We start from the raw sequence: 17909 nt of genomic DNA, 5'->3' as shown, positions 1-17909 counted from the left end.
TATATATATATATATATATATACATACAGAGAGAGAGAGAGAGAGTTCTCAAAAAAACAACAATTTATGATGCAATCTGAACCCTAAACACAGAAGATAAGTCCATTTCACTGACACTTTCCTTAGCGTCAAAACTGACCAATAGCGATCTAGAACGGATCGTTTTAACGAAACTTGAACCTGTGACATCATCTTCAGGGCACAAAAGGAAAAAAAAAGCTGAAACGTTTTCATGAAAAAAAGCAACGATGAAGGAAAAGCTCTGTGCGTCGTGTGTAATCACATCCATGCGGTCTGTGATCACGACAACAACAGACTTTGTCAGGCATTGTCGTCCGAGGAGATTACAAAGATTTTTTTGTTTTTCCTGTAAAACATGAAACGTGGAGTTATCTGCTTTGTGTGACTGCTGCACTTTCAACAAACTTGCATTTGTTTAAGTTATTATTGATTAAATCAAAACAACTGCAGTTTTATTGATATTACTGAGAATGTTATCGGTTTATCGGTTACTTGGGAATTATGGGTTTTTACTAATTAACTCTTCATGCGTCTAAATATAATGACAACATGCAATATACAGTCTATAGTGTTCAAAAGAGTGCTATTCGAAACTTATGAAGGCCTTTATTAACCCCCTGGAACAATGTGGAATACTTTTTATGATGGATGAATTCAGCTTATATCTTGACCAGCATGCATTTCAAAGTCTGGAAGAGTCAAGATGTGTTTAAAAGTAATTCTGAAGGCATCGGTCTGAAAAAGGAAAGTCATATACACCTTGAATGTAAAAATAATGCGGTGATTTTCATTTTAAGCCCTGTTGATTTATATAGTTTAATGTGGCGCAACATGCATTTTTTTGAATGAAATTTAGGGGAGTAAAAGGTATATTATGGTTTGGTATGAAGTAAAGCAAAAGTAAAAGGTTGCCAAATCAATTAATCAATCGGTCAATCAATCAGATAAGTACTTAATCCACCACCGAAAGGAATAGACGTATCCTTCCCATCCTTTGATATCCCATAATCCTGTGCATTCCATTCCATTAGAGCTGAGCAAAAAATAAATATAGAATTTTTTGTGTAAATGTACATTTTTGACCAAATGTATCCAATATTGAAGTCATTTCAAGCGAGAAAATGGCATTACGGTAATTAAATATCCACACGTGTTATGAGAAAGCTCTCTCTGTTCTGTTGTACATCATTAAACCATTATGTCATCTGTCTATAATTACATTTGCGAGGTACCTTTGGTCTGCAAAGTTATTGCTTAAGCTTTCCGACACGGCCAACTCACAAAAAAAAACAAAAAAAAATAGTAAAAAGCCAGCTCAGACAAGCTAAAACTCTTCAGAACGTGCCTAACCAGCATACGCTGCCATTTTAAACAGGGCGCACGCACAAAATGATGGAATTCATTCGAAAGTATTCATTATTTTAGCCGTTCGTGTAAAACAAAGCCTTTAAGACCGAGCACTCATGCGGGCGGCAATCCTATTTCATCTTTTGATTTCAGCAAATCAGTTTGAGCAATTGTAGACTACGTGATTAATATTCATGAGCTCAGCAGTCTGTCAGAATTTAGCATTTTTAGTAGTAGCACTAGTAGTAGTAGTAGTAGCAGCATTATGTCCTTTTTTTTGTTCAGAAACACTGAGCGCCCAATCATCTTCGAGGGTCAAACGAGCGGTGGTTTGTTAAGCAAAAGCGTTGTTTTACAACGTTTTATTTTGTCCGGTGCTTTAGAAAGAGTTTTCACCTGACGCAGTTTAACAATAGCATTAATTACGGCATGCATCGTGTCTTTTGAAGCACGCTGCCAGAAACCAGATATGAAAAACAGCAACAACAATACAGCAAGCGTTGCTCGTAGACTTGAATGCTTTGCCCTTTTTGGCTGTTATATTCTTGTCTCTGTTTTCACGGGAATTACATTGGAACTGACAGTCTGACAAGGACTGCTGTCCAATTGTCCGTGTACGGCACAGACTGTAGATGCTTTTTGCCAGTTTCTCAGTCTTTTTTGTCTTGTTTCATCTAAGTCTCGGTTAGGATTAAGGATTTTGACTGTGCTAGCAGGCCGCTTCGGCATTGTACTGATGCATATAGGCTGGTCTCACAGAGCCAGCCTTTCGGTCAGCATAAAGTCTGATCCACTTTGCAGCTTATTCCGCTCAGCAACCAGCCGGGGTCCAGACAGAAATGCATTGTTCGAATAAATGAGTGATCACCGTTTGTTTCACTGCTGCTCCAGACCGACCGACCCTGATGAGCAGACTATTTACATACAGTATTATTCGAAGCATTTCATTTTTATAATGTGAAATACAGTAAGAAGTAACGCAAAAGAAGTAATGGTACCGTACCGATTTTTTGAATGCTTTCTTTCTGTCTATTAGGGGTGCAACGGTTCACAAAATTCGCGGTTTCACTTATTGACACACTGTGGTAAATAAGTAGAAAAGCAGTTTTGTTGATGTAACCTATTGTAATGTAGCAAATGTGACATATACCACTCTCTTGCCTTAACCCTTTGCAAGTTGCTATATATATATATATATATATATATATATATATATATATATATATATATATATATATATATATATATGCTTCATTTTATGATTTTATTTTATTGTTAGTGCAAAAAAGGCCTATGTAAGCTTTTGCATGCATGCTTCTTTATTCATTAAGTAAAATTAAATAAAAAATTTAAAATTTGCTTTAAAGTGCAAAGCTGTTTTTTTTTTTTTGCTTATTTCCGTTTTGTTTTGTTTTGTTTCATCTCAAACACAAGTCTGATGTTAAATGCAAAAAATAAATAAAAATGTTAAATGTTAGTCCTAAACACCGCAAACATACGTGTTTACTTATTTATTTAAAAGCTATTTAGCAGGTGTGGGGTTTTGTTTACCTGTAATTGTTTGTTTATGAAGCTTGTTTGTGTATTTGCTTTTGTTGTGTAATGATTTGCTTTTGTGAAGCTGCTTTGAAACAGTAGCCATTGTAAAAAGCGCTATACAAATAAACTTGAATTGAAAAAAAAACTTGAATTGTTTGTCTGTATAGGAACTTTCAGAAGTGCATAACATGTATTAAAGAAAAAAATATGCTTATTTCTTTATATTTCATTTCTTTGTTTTAAATTACAAAAAAGCTTGTTAGTTCAAGCTTCCGTGTTTGTTTTTTTTGTGTGTGTATTTACATCAGATCATGCTTGCAGAAAGAGCTGGCTGTTTTGTTTGCGATAAGCATCCGACGATATGAGTCCGATACCACGTACAGCCATGCTTTATATCTCGTGTTTTTGCCTCTTTCATTTCCTCCATTAAAACAAGACCAACACTGGAGATCGGAGTGCTTTAATCCGCGAATAGGATCATTTTGTGGATTTTTCCAAGCCCAGCGCTGCAGTATTACACCACCGTACGCTTCTCAAGTGACTATTTAACCATTATCACACAGCCGTCTCAGTGCGGCCACACGCTGTCTCATTAGCATTAACATGTTGATCTCGGCCCCTTTAAGCGCTGCTGTTGGATCTCCACGCGAGTGAGCAGTGCTACGGTGGTACGTGACGAAGGGATTTGTGAATGATGGTTTCTAATAGGAAAGCCCATTAGGCGTGTGCTGTGGTCTCCACACTGTAATGATGAGAAGGCTTGCTGGGGTTCGTCTCGCGATCCCTCTTAGCCTCCATTAACATGACGGCTCACAGCCTGTCTTAACACTAAGTCTGCACTGAGTTCCAAACACAGCTTTTTTTAATGTTTTAGAGTCAGCATTCTATATGTTTGTTTTATGCGGCATAAACAAAGCAGAGCAAAACATGAAATAAAATAGAAAACAGTTGCTATTTTTAACGTAATGTTCGTGATTTGAGGAAAGCATTCCTGCTGACCGACTTGTTTTGAGCGTGAGAAGTCCATGGTTGTAATCTGCTAAATTTTCTTTTAATTAACCAAAGTGGCAGATGTATGCGAGCGGTTGTGCCGTATATGAGCAGCTGGGACACATTTGATTACATTTTGTTTGTTATTTGACTGGAAAAGATGGAGAGCCGGGGATAAGCAATAGATAGCACTTCTATAGAAAGAACACTGGAAGAACAGAAAGAACATTGCCTTGATAACAATCACAATGAATCCTCGGCTGAACATTACAAAAAAAATGCAATTTACAGCATTTTAGGTTATAAGTAGGGATTGGATTTTTTTTTTTTAAAAGCAGATATTTCTTGCTGTGGCTCAAACATTCTTTCAGTGTTCGATCATTCTTTCCGTTCATATAAAACAAAAACCATGTTATACATGTGAAATATTTTGTGAATTGGTTGTAGTTTGACAACTTCATATTTAGATATTTTTTTATTTATTTCTACATATTTTTCTATGATTTTTATATATATATATATATATATATATATATATATATATATATATATATATTTAAATTTTTTTCTCTATAGGTTTTTGTTTGGTTTTATTTTAGTATCGTTTAATTTACAGCAGTATCCACAAAGTTAAATATGCCAAAATATCCCAACTTTCCTCAACGGTTGCCCACGTGGTGAAGGATGAACAGGAAAAAATCCAACAATTATGCAGATTTGGTGTTTGTACGCAGAGCAGAAAAGATACACGCTTTGTCAAATTGTCTGGTCTGGTTGGTTGATGATTCTTTTGTCACAGATATGTGCTACAGGCTTTGTTTTGTCGCGCCAACGAAGAGGCATTCAGGTAGATAATGTTCAGAGCATTTTTAATCAGCGCTACAGCAAAAATTTCAGCATCCTTTTCCTTCCGGTCTCGTCTCAAACATCACGAGATGTCTACCAAACAAACCATGACGAAAACAAAAGAGAACCCCTGTCAGTTAAATATACTGGAAAATCAGCAAAATGGTGCCTGCGAGTGCAAGACTGCAAAGAATATCAATAATAAAACATGTTTTGTTTCCTGAAAGCTTGCTGAAAAAATGATTACGAGTCCCAGAGTCGCGTTTGTGTTTGTTTTGAATGCATTTTTAGTTCACATACAAACATTAGGGACAAAATGTGTTCTGGGGGCCCCTGCTATCTGTTCGGGAAAAAAAGTTCTAGAATGCGTCTCAGAGAAACAGAGCCGCCGGCGCTGTGCGCTCGGTGAATTGGGACACGAATGCTGGTGGCGTTTTTTTTTTTTTTTTTGATAGTACCACGCGCACATACGGTGAGTCATGCGATAAGCCGCGAGGTGGTCTTGCATGATTCCCCCCCGCGATCGAGAAACACGACCACCTGCTGGCATTTCGCCCTCAGCCAAAATCCCTGCACTGCCGAAGGACTTGTTTATTTTTCCTCTGGTGGAACTGTTTTTACCAAACACGTTTCACAATTACCGTGCGCCCAGGGATAAGGCTAAACGCAAAGCCATGGGCAGGCAGGCACAACTCCAGCTAAATATAGCGCAAATGATTAGCTGTGCGGAGAGGGAGCTCGGGCTCGGATAGACTTGGAGGAAGGCAGCTGCTCAATTAGAGGAAGAAACAGCCTCCTCCGAGGTTACGAGAAGAAGACAAAAACTACGGCGAACGCATAAAACCTTCCTGATATTTAGAAGCCGTTTTTAAAAAACGTGAGCGGTCAAGCTCTATCTTTTTCCCCCCCTTGTGGTTCTAACATCTAACAATGTTTTTTTTTTTTTTTTTTTTTTTGTGGATATAAATTGGATTCTACTTTTGTTGAAAATTCTGCCGATTCGTTTCTGAGACGGCTAAGCTACCAGCAGATACTTTGCTTTCCAAATAGCTGACTTTTGATGCACGGTCTTCAAAAAAGCATCAAAGGATGTCACTGTAATGATGTAAGCGTAAACTGATTCTTTTTATGTTTTGCATAGTTTTACAGCAAAACGATGCCCGTACATGTTTGGAGAGATTATTATTATTTTTATTATTAGACATAAAAATAAGGATATAAAAATAATTGTAAAAAAAATTCAGGTACTCTTTATATGTAGCATTTCATAAAAACTAACTAAATAAATAATCTAATTTTTCTTAAAATACAACTTCACTTACGGTTATTTTAAAGCTTAAATTTAATTTAATTTAACCAATTAATTAAGCTCATTTTTTTGCACGGCATTTGATTAATTGATCCATAAAAGTAAACTGTAATGAAATTTGTTAATACTTAATTGAATTAACTGCATCATCAATCATCGTCAAGTCCATGTCTTAGTCGTCGCGCTCCTCTTTACAATATCAAGCTGAAACTTGCACAGGTGACTAAAAAAAAGCCTCTTATACTAAAAGTTTTTCCATCGCTCCACTTAAATGCCATTAAACCTCTCTTATATGAAACAATCTCTCTTATCTGACCGGCATTATGCCTATTATAGGGAACCCGCATCTCTACTGGTTATCAGCCGCAGCCCATCTGCTGCCTGGAACCAAAATAAATGAGAAAGAATGGACTTTTCAAATGCTATGCTGTTCATTATGAGTGCTTTTACCGTGACCTATTTGAAGGAATTGCTGTAAGTTAGCGCAGAACTTTTTAGCAGGGAACAAAATCATGAGCTGTGGCGAGAGCACTACATTATCGCACCGTTTATGAAGAGAATTGCACCCAGAGCAACGCCATTTGCCACTCACAGAGCAGCAGTGCATATAAAACATAAAAAAAACCTTCAGAAATATTGCTTTGTACTGTGTGCACATGATATATCCACTTCGTCAGACGGGCTTTTCACACTCGGGTGGTTCTAAACTATAATGTAGTCCTAGAATGTATTCCTAATTGTCATATTATATCATATTATATATTATATTACACAAATCACTGCTTACAGTATGCATTGCCGTCTAATTTACGTTTAAGAACCAATTTTCGTATTTATTATTGTGGGTTAATGACTCATTTTGAGCTTTCAAAAGGTAACTTGAGTTAAGGTTCTTATTTGCATGAATAGGAGGTCAGTAACGTTATTGTCAGATGATTGGATGATACGCGGCCCGCTTTTAATAACAGCTTGTTCGTCTGTGAAGCGGTTGGCGTGTAAATCCACTCCGCCTGCTTTAGGTTTGCTGTGAGAATCCTGCGTTTGAATGTTTCTGTCAGATTCGGAGGTTCCTCATGTGAAACGCATCATCACAAGACATCATGTGAAAGCTTCTGCGACGACACAAAATACATGAATATTTAACGAGCTAGGCAGCGTTTATCAGTTGTTTTGTAAGCACTGGTTGTCGGCTGCTAAACAACTCACTGTAACGTTATAAGTGTTATTTTTATCTGTAAACTGAATCTATCTATCTATCTATCTATCTATCTAACTATCTATCTATCGTTTTTTCATTGTCTGTCTGTCTGTTTTTATATCATTTTATCATTCTGTCTATTGTTCCATCCATCCATTTTATATAGTCTGTTGTTCTATCGTTCTGTCTATCATTCCATCCTTTCACAATTTTTATAACATTACTCGTCTGCCTGTCCGTATATCTCTTTGTCTGTCAGTCCATCTGTCTTTCTGTCAAAGCTAAAAAAACCCTCACGTTAGCCGAGATACAACATCTCTCTCTTCGAGGGCTGTAGACAAATCAAATTTTCCATGTACAATATTTCAGTGTCGTGTAGAGCCGCGCTCCTGATTGCTTTTAAAGGTGGTGCACCGACATTGGGGCACGCATACGAACGCTCCCATCCAGAAACACAGTCCTCACACGCCCTCATCCCCACCCACCGTGTGGTATTGACCCAGCCTCTAATGGACTAGTTTGGAGGGAGGACCACGTCTCCATGGAACACTTAGAGAAAAGCCGAACTCCACGCGCGAGTCACAGCGGAGCAGCTCAGCCGAGGCCTGAAGTGTGGGTGGGCACGATAAAGCCGGAATATCTAAGTCAAGCTGGGATCATTATCCCAGCTTAATGCACTCGCTGTTTGGCTTGGTGTGCTCCCACTTTTATTTCCTTCGAGAGGCTTGAGTGCCGTGTTTACTCGCCAATTACCGCTGCTCCCTATCGTTAGACGATGGATCCTCTCAATTATATATTTTCTCTCATTTCATAAAGGGAGAAATGTAAATGGCGTGTGCCTGGATGCATATCGTATGCTGCGTAAAGCACAGTCTCCTCGAATCAAAGCAGTTTGGCATCCGAAATCACAAACTGAGCCCACGTTCAGTCGTTCGGCATCCCCCACTGAGAGTGTTCGTGCGATTTCCAGACTATGCCAGTTGGGCGTGAGCACATGTTCCAGCATGTTAGATTTAGCGTCGTCGAGTGGGCTGAACGCAGCTTAGAGACCCCGTGAAATCTAAATTTGAATTTAGTCTGTGTCTCTTAGCTTTGAGGCCATTTCATAAGCACTGAAAGTTGATTGAAATTCACTTTACCGCATTTAAAATGAACAGTCTCTTACTGGAATACAGACAGAAAAATATGGATGACTCATCTTGTACTCTGCATTTACAAATGTTTGTTATGTAGATTGAAAACGAGTCCTGCCATTGACAATATACAGTATCTGACTGTCTGTAAATACATCAGCATATTTGTGTGTCTTTCTTCCTACACTTTTTAAAATGGATGTCATTCGTCGAGTCATAGGTTAGCTAAGAAGCTGGAAAGCTGGAACAATGTGACATAATTTTAAAACTGGAAATATGGAACAAATAATAAATAATACATTGGAAGTTAGAAAAACCCATCGGACACACGATAACCCCCCCAAAGGTGTATAGGTTAGATATAGGTTAGATATATCCTATTTACAGAGCTTCAAAATAATGGCCGCTATACCCAAGAATTAGTAAGCTTGGAAGAGGACAAAAAAAAAAAAAAACTCTGTGTTCATCTGAAAGAAGAAAGTTATATATACCTATAATGAGTAAAATATGGGCTAATTTAAATTTTTGGGTGAGCTATTCCTTAGTATTGTTCGGAAGTATCTGTACTTTACTTGAGTTTTTATATTTCAGCCAAATTTTACTTTTACTCCACTACATTTCCTAATTAGCATGTATACGTTTGTTCCCTTGAGCATATTTGTTAATTACTGCAAAATAATCAGAAGAACATGATGGTAGGAAAGCAGATTTGATGAATCAGGGGTCTGGCATTTGCAAGTTAGAAAAAAAACACCTTTGCTCGTCTAAACACGTGCGTCAGAACCACAGGTAATTTCCACTCAAGTCGAGTCTGGGGTGTGCGATACAGCATCATCTGCAATAATAAGGATAAGTGTTATTGCAATGATGCAATCTGACATTTTCAAGTAGACTATTTCACCCAAATCACACAAAGAATGCACACACATTGATTAATAAGTCTATTAAAACTCTAAATCAATCAATCCATCCATCCATCCATCTATCACACAAAGAGTAAATCATTAACACATTCAATAATCATTTTATTTTATATTTCAACTATTGTATCACATTATATATATACTTTTGAACAAAATCTTAAGACCAGGGGGAAACGTTACAAGTTTTCATATTTCACGCTGGTGGATCGTAACCAGGTTGTAAGTACTTCTTTAAAATGCCAAAAGAAGAAACAGGACCAAGAGACAAAAAAAATAGAAAATAGACCATTTTTTACAATACTGCATTTAAACTCAAACAGAATGTTCATTAGCTGATCAAAAGTTTGAGACCATAGCCCTAGAAAGTTCAAATCTGCACAAAAATATGGCTTTCATGTCATCGTTCTTCAGGCAGTAACGCTGCTATGATTTCCTGATGACAAAGATAAAAATTATTTTTGACTTTGACTGTAGCAGGATTGTTGAGGCTCTCAGAAAACACTCCCGAGGTTAAACTGAGTAAAACATTAATTTCACAGTTCCTTAAAGATCCTGAGAAGGATGATCCAAAAGAGCAACTTTATTCTCCTCAAAAAGACCTTCATCAGGCGGTTGTTGTGATCTACAGTGTTGTCCTGTCATTACGCCTCAGATAAGGTCCTCAGTTGAGAGGTATGCCCCTGAAACATCTCCACCGCTGTTTCACGCCCCTGAACAACCTGAAGATCCAGTTGAAGGAAAAAGCACACCAGATTATGATGGAGTCGTGCAGGAAACATCTTCAGTGGGATCTCTTTGTCATGCCAGTAACGTTGAAAGCCATCAGGACTATCCAGACTAAATTTCTCTATTCGGATAATAAAACTTTCGTCCATCTTTCAATGTCCCATATTTGGTGCTCTCTTGCAGATTTCAAACTGGCAAGTTTGTGGCACCTTAGGAGACGTGGCCTTTAAAGAGGTTTTCTGTTCTTGAAACCATAATAATACACAGGCCTTCCGCTCCTTGAGTTCCCTCCAGTGCTGGAAATACGATCCATATTTACACGGGTACTACTTCTTGTAATGGTGCATTTCCACTGGCACATAGCGAGCACAGCGGAGCGAGCTTAAATGCGCACGCTGTGCATTATGGGATTGAAAGCAGCTGGGATTGTCAAAATGTTTGGGCGTTCCTTGATTTCATGCAATCGTTCAGCAAAAAACGCAACCAATCGCTGAAGATGAAACGGGGTGTAATAATGGTTTTCAGAGCAGTGCTCTTCCCTGAATTAGACACAACCCAAAGCAGTTGCCAGCATCACCGAGCGCAGATTTTACACGGCAGTTTTGCAGACGTTTTCCTCTTTTGTTTTTTTTATCCGCCATCTCTATTCATCGCTAATGTCCTTCTTTTGCACCGAGCGCTCTCTCCTCCACATCACAAATAGACATTTGTGTTCTTCTAATGTATTTTCATACAATTTTATTTTAAATAGCGGATGAGTCAATAGCTGTTGAAGGTCAGAGACTTTCCGAGTTTTTTAATTTGAGTTTCCACGGATTTTGTCGCGCTCTGAATTAAAATCCGGCGGTGGGCGGTCCTCGCTCGTGTAGCGTTTAAGCCAGTCGCTTCTTGGCAAAAACTTCAACCAGCAGAAACTTGAAAAAGAAACTTTCATCTCAAAGTAAAAGAGAGGAACTAACAGGAAACGATGACCTTTGTCTTCAGAACAACAATCTGCGGCAGCCGGCCGTTAATACGCAAGTGCTGCGGTTGGTAATGGAACGATCAGACGGCGCCGTGATAACGCGAGAATATTACTGGACACGGCTCTTTGCTTCTCTGTCTTTTTAACCTCACGCTGGGGCTCAACAGTACGGGCGGATAACACAGAGTCACTGAGGACAGGCCAAAAGTGAGTCAGAGTCTTGACAAAGAGATGCCTGTTCTCCCCAGGCAGCTGGGCTCATTCTGACGACGCGCTGAGGAGAGAACGGCCATGTACATAGACACTAATCTGCGCCCTGTGTCATACTCGATGGAGGGAGGGGGAGCTTTGTGATCTAAAGCCGGTGTGATGAGAGGATATTGCATTGTTATGCTGAGCTTCTGCTCTATCAGCTTTGGAGTCAGCACATATTCCTCCAGGAGGAGGCTTAGCCTATGCATCTTTTGCATGCGCAAGATCAATGATGGCACACGTTTTAGATTACGCAACATGATTGCGTATTTCCCAAACGGGTGAAACGGAATAGGGCGTTTCATCATATGTAGGTCATTTTATATTCTGGGTTATTTTTTCTTAAAACTATGTTAATAAGATTTTTCCATATTTCTGCTGCGTAAAGGTCACATTAAAACTTTTATTTATTCATATGTTGAAATTCAACCCAAACTTCCATTATTACAATATATTAATAGATGTATGCATTTTAACTTTATATCAGTTTAGAAGCCTACTTTGTCATATCACATACAAAACACGTTGCTTTGACAATAGGTTATAATATCTCATTTTAATGGTAAAAGCATATATATATATATATATATATATATATATATATATATATATATATATATATATATATCAGTTGCTTTTTTTTTTTTTTTTGCCATTTCTATGTTGTATTTTTTTATAAATCTTGTTACAACTATATATTTTCTCACAACATTATGATTACATAATTGAGAAAATATGTAATTTAAAAGACATAAAACCTTATTATTATGAGAATGTCAGCAACTGACAGCATGCTGTTATTACGTAACACCGTAAAGTTAAGTCATTTTTAATCACAAACATTTTAGAATCGAAACAAACAGAAACAAAAAAGCACAATAAATATATAGAGTACACGTGAAACGCATAACATAGTATGAGATTAAACATAGGGCCTAGTCATTTTAAAAAATAATTATTCAAAGAACAAAATGTGCGCACCACTGTGTCTGCACAAAATCATACAGCATCTGAGTAAGAGGATTTTTTGACTTGGCTTTCTTCCCAGTAAGGGACATAAATGTCTAATTAAGAAGTTTAATTAGGTTCGTGGAGTGGAGAGATCATCGGTGTGGGAGAGAGAGAGAGAGAGAGAGAGAGAGAGAGAGCCCTGCAAACATTTTTGCATATAAAGGAAAACCTTAAGCCATAATACCAAACAGCCACAATAGCCCTTTTGTTTATTTTATTAGTAATTTTTCATAATTTATCATTGCCTTCAGAGCAAACAGCATTTCGACCAAACTCCACATTTTAGAAACCATCTGGAAGCACTTGGCAGCTTAATGTGGAATCTGTGAAGTTGTGAGGTTGCGATGGGTGGGAGTTGAAAGTTAAAGGAATAGCTAATCCAGGAATAAAATAAAATTTCTGAAAATTAATTCACCCTTAGGCCATCCAATATGTAGATGTGTTTGCTTCTTAATCGAAAGGGATTTATAGAAAGTTGCTCACCAATAGATCTTCTGCAGTGAATGGGTGCCATTGTGTGGATTATTGTAACGTTTTTTTATCAGCTGTTTGGACATTCTGACGGCACCCATTCACTGCAGGGGACCTGGCGAGCAGGTTCTGAATTTGTCATCAACGTAATACTGTGATGTACCTTTGCACAGTGAATAAAAGAATCGTCAGTGGAAAATGCTGTTAATTTTGAGATTTATTTGCCATTGTGTTCAATAAAAAATATACAAGAATATAGTGTCACGCTGCAAAAAAAAAAAAAAAAAAGTAAAATGAAATAAATCTTATGAATATGATTTATATTGTTGTTGTGAGATTCAAGCAAACCCCAGCTCGGTTTACATAACTCCTACAGCATGTTCACTCTGAAAGAAGTAATTAAAATGGTGCAATCGACAGAAAAACCCTGTGCTGCTTTAAACAGCATTAGTTTGTGCAGTGGCATGAATTTAGAAAATAAAAACGAACAAACTGTAATTGTGCCAACTGTCCAGTGGGACAGCAGATAACCACCAGCGATGCAAGAGGCAGACAACTGTAAAAGAAACACTTGAAATAATAACAAGGATTTGTTTCCAAAGAGAAAGGAGCTAAATATATTGCGTATGGCAGCTATTATCAAGAGTGATGGTAGGAGCGTTCAAACAGCGTGACACTTCTGGGTCGTTATTAATGTCCTCGCTCTTGCCGCATTCCATTTTCTTTTTCGTTCCATTTGTTTTGTGATGGAGGGGGGAAAAAAAAGGGGTGAAAATTTGCTGTGTAGCTCTTGTTTTTTTGTCCTGGAAATGCATTGGCCTTCTTGTCCCGGGAGGCAAGAAAATCCAGACAGACATGCTTTGTGTCTCGTGTAAATGTCCCTCCTCCCTTTCTCCTTTCACAGGTGGATGGAGCTTCGAAATCTGCAGCGCTGTCAGTCCTAGCTCCGAGCGCCAGATACTCTCATGTTCCTGGGCCAATGCCTCGAGTCTCTGCTCTCTGCCAGTCTGTCCACATGTAGCAGCCCGAGTCTACAGCCATCCTCAGCGCTAACGCCGCCGGTGGAGCCTTCATGAGCATCTCCAGCAGTTCTACGCTTCTCAGATAGAGGTACAAATCGCACCGCAGCGAAGAGTTCAAGGAATAACGCATCTTAAATTCTTTTATCCTTTGCTGGCAAACCTGCAGCGCTTCGACAACAGGAGATATCTGGCACCGCTCTTTTAAATCGAAAGAAGGTTAGGTGTAGGTCGTTCGTACAAATTCATACCAATTGGCGTCCATACCAATTTGTATGAATAAGCCATCTCGTAAAATATGTATGCTCCTCGTCGGGCTGAGTGAACACAAGAGACCTCCTGATAGATAGATAGATAGATAGATAGATAGATAGATAGATAGATAGATAGATAGATAGATAGATAGATAGATAGATAGATGAATAGATGATTAATAATGAATAAGTGTTCCCTATTCTAAAGTGTTAGTGTTAATATTATTATACATGATTACATGTACTTTACACGTTGCATATACTGTCATAATAACAACAAATGGTACATTATTGCATGCAAGTAACCCTAAACCAATCCCTAATCTTAACTCTAACCATAAAGTAATTTTGAATGCAATATTAGTACTTCAGTGTATAATTACACTTATGTAATTACACTTAAACTAAAGGGTTACCAAATAAAGTGTAACCTCATTTTGTAATGAAATTATGTAAAGTTGTTACATGGAACTAGTTACTCCCCAACACTGATGACATCAAAAAACTTAAAAATATAGCTCATAAACTGTTGGAATGACTTTTTTTTGTGCTTTGGACCGTCTCTGGTAGCCATCCACTTGGACATTCTTTCTTTTACGGACTGTAAAAAACACATTCATACGGGTTTGGAAAGACACGACTGTATTTTCGTTTTTGGGTGAAATATTCCACATCCTAGATATGGAATTTTACACCTAACATGACAAAGCAGCGCCGATGTTGATGTTGACAGCTGTCATGCCCCAACATGATGAGACTCTGAGTGAGGTATCTTTATGAACGTTCTTTGAGACATTTAGGTTTTATTCAGGCAAACAACGAAATCGGATTCTTTTTCTGTCTGTCTCTGTTTTTGACGTATTTGACTCAAACCCATTTAGTTGTTTATAGTATGAATGAACAGCAGAAACTTTTTACGCACATTAAACTGATTCAAAGTGACAGTTAAGTGACATTTGCAATCTTATAAAATATTTAATAAATTCAATAAATGATGTTCTTTTTAACTTTCTATTCATCAAAAAATGCTGAACAGAATTCAGCTTTGTATAAAACTGCCTATGAATATATTACAATAGAGAACTATTTTAAATGGGATATTTTTTTTTACTGTTTTTACGTGCATTACTTCACGAGATGGCACTAAAACACAGGTTCAATACGTGAACCCTGGCATATTTTTAATTGCTGTGTTTTTATTATGTTAAATATATGGGCACTGTCAATAAAAGTTATTGCTCTATCATGTTGGAAACATGCCTTAATCCAAATCCAACTCTAAACCTACCCGATAGTCTTAACAAATGCAAAACGGCTATAAAACGGCATTTGTTGACGCATCAGTGCCATTTCAACTTCCTTTTACACAGATTTGAACTGTTTTGTCGAACCGTAGCTCCGCAGGATTCGAACAGGCGCTCATCGCCTCTCAAGAACATCTCTGTACCTCGTGAGCTAGCGATCAAACCTACCGATATGATATAGAAAAACCCATACATATGAAGCCGGAGCAAAATCATCGGTTTTCAAATATCCCAGCATATTTATTTTAAAACGAATAAAAAGGTGTCAAGGTGTTCACTGCCTCTAGTGTTTATTTGTTAAAAAAAAAACTGTATGTATGAAATATGTACTTATTGATACGTATTTTGTGCTTCTTTAAAAAGTGCGCCCAGGTACGTTTATGCCACGAGATCGGGTAGCTACCGATATTTCAGAATACTACAGTTTTTAGCATGCAACACGTATATATAGACTAATACTCTTGCACTTTGTGGATTTTTAGCACAGATATTAAGTCTTTGAACGCCATCTTGTACACAACTGTGGACACACTGCAAAACGCAGCAGCCATTGCTACGGGAAACATGTACCGTACCGGATACTGACTACACCGTCTGAAAACGCCGAGCAAATCAGTACCTGAATGTATTTTTTTCTCATCATTCATTACTTCATATCCAAAATGACAGATCTGTGGTTCAAAACACATCAATGTCAAACGTCGCTTCCTACTGTCTAATCATGTGGGTATGATGCGCTTACATAATCAAGATGTAAGGCGCCCCGTGCTCTCCGCGTTTGATTCAATTTAGATTTCATGCGGTGCGTAATGCAGCTTTTGAGTGGAAATATAATGGACAAAAAGACAAAGATATGCCGTTAGAGTTGACTTTTTCATTAAAATAGGAATCGGTAAGCTAATAATAAACAAAACCATCCTCAGCTCATATTCTCGTGCTTAATGGTTTCTATTTTTTTTTGTATTTGCATGTTATAGAACAGTCATATATTATATTCACCTCAAAGTACTAGCTAATTTACATACTTTTGTTATTTAATATCCTCCCACAGTTGTTTCTAACTGTTATTGTGCCATTAGTCATAACTCAATACTTAGGGGTGTAAAGATATATATTTGCCGTCGTGGTCTCATAAGAATAAAATGTGAATCAGTAAACAGACCACAGATGCTAGCTGTCTAGCTAGCGTGAAAAAGCTACATCCCGCACAGCAAAGTCACAGCTACGGTCAGAGGTCGACCGAAAGGGGAAAAAAAAATGAAACACGGCAGAAGTACGCATGTTCCTTCTGGAAAACAGGCCTGCCACGGTCTAGCGCATACCCTACCTGGCCTAATTCAAGGTGAAGGGTTCTTTAAAGTTCCAGAAACATGATGCTTTCAGAGCTGACTGTCGAGGCCCTCTGGGTAATAGCCCGAGTCCAAAGCGTTTCTGCGGCTGCTGACTCTAAATGTCGCATCAATAGTCAGAAACATCATTTTTCTTTTGGAAAGATATGGCTGAAATGCCACGGACACGCGTGAAGCCGTGCTTTGAATGCACTGGGCAAACGGCACAGTGTAAATGTTGTTCCGTTACCGGATTAAAGCATTTTCTTGTGATTGCATGTCCTTAAATGGTCATGCAAAGGACAGAAATAGAGATGCGACTTCATGATGTTTTGTGAGTAATGGTGCTGTACTTTTTGGTACAGTGCCCAGCATTGTTTTGTGCATTCGTTCCTTAAGGGGTGGAATACATAACAGTGACAATCCAACTCTGTGTACTGTATAATAGGGATGTGATGTTATTGTAGTTATATTTCCCATATTATATGTTAATATAATATAATGTAATATTTCATTACATTTATTAGAATAATATAATAAACCATTATCAACTGTATTTGTTAACAATTTCTTATTTTTATTTTCTTGTTATATTTTAATGTTGTTTTTTGTGTGTTATTTTTATGTTGCTTTCGTGTTGTTCTTTTTTTTGTTCTTGTTTTTCTTTTGCTTTGTTGCGCTTTTCGTTCTATTCCGATTTTTACTTTGAACTGTACAGTTTTTACGTCGCTTTGGTTTGCTTCGTTTTGAACTGTATGGTTGTTTTGGTCTTTGCATTGCATTTTTGCTTTGTTTTGTTCTTCTCGCCTTTTGTTTTTCTCTATGTTTTTGTATATTGCTTTGCAGCGCTTTTTGTTTTCATTTTATGTTGCTTTCTGGTTTAGCTTTGTTCTTCACGCGTTGTGTTTTCATGTTGCTCTGTTCTGGTTTATTTTGTTACGTTGCTTTTTTTTATGTCGCTCATTTTGTTTTGCTTTGCTTTGTTCTTTGTACGATCGTGTTGCGTTTTTACATTGCTTCGTTTTGTCCTGTGCTCTGTTTTGTTTATTTTGCTGTATTCTTTCTTTGTTCTTTACTTTGCATTGCACTTTTTTGTTCACACACATATAGGACTGTAATATGCGACAAGTAAGAGCGGCAGCGGCTGATATAACCCACCACTAGGGCATTATCACTGTGTGGGCTACGAATGGGGGGTGGTCTGAAAGGTTGCCTATGCTAACCAGCGGTAATGTGTCAAGACCACATCTGTCTGGCTGACCTCATTCAGCAGC

At 37.8% G+C, this 17909-nt stretch overlaps 1 protein-coding gene across 1 annotated transcript in view; it reads left to right on the top strand.

The window, feature by feature from the left end:
• Positions 1 to 17909, top strand: part of zgc:172282 (leucine-rich repeat and fibronectin type III domain-containing protein 1-like protein) — a 97040-nt gene that overhangs the window by 30787 nt on the left and 48344 nt on the right. The window contains exon 2 of the mRNA XM_043259862.1: positions 13635 to 13840. The gene's annotated coding sequence lies outside the window, so the exon portion shown is untranslated. The remainder of the gene's footprint in view (positions 1 to 13634; positions 13841 to 17909) is intronic.

Source organism: Puntigrus tetrazona, chromosome 15 (assembly GCF_018831695.1).
Source record: "Puntigrus tetrazona isolate hp1 chromosome 15, ASM1883169v1, whole genome shotgun sequence".
NCBI lineage: Eukaryota > Metazoa > Chordata > Actinopteri > Cypriniformes > Cyprinidae > Puntigrus > Puntigrus tetrazona.
Note: the sequence above shows the minus strand (reverse complement) of the source record. Positions and strands in the feature narration are given on the sequence as shown.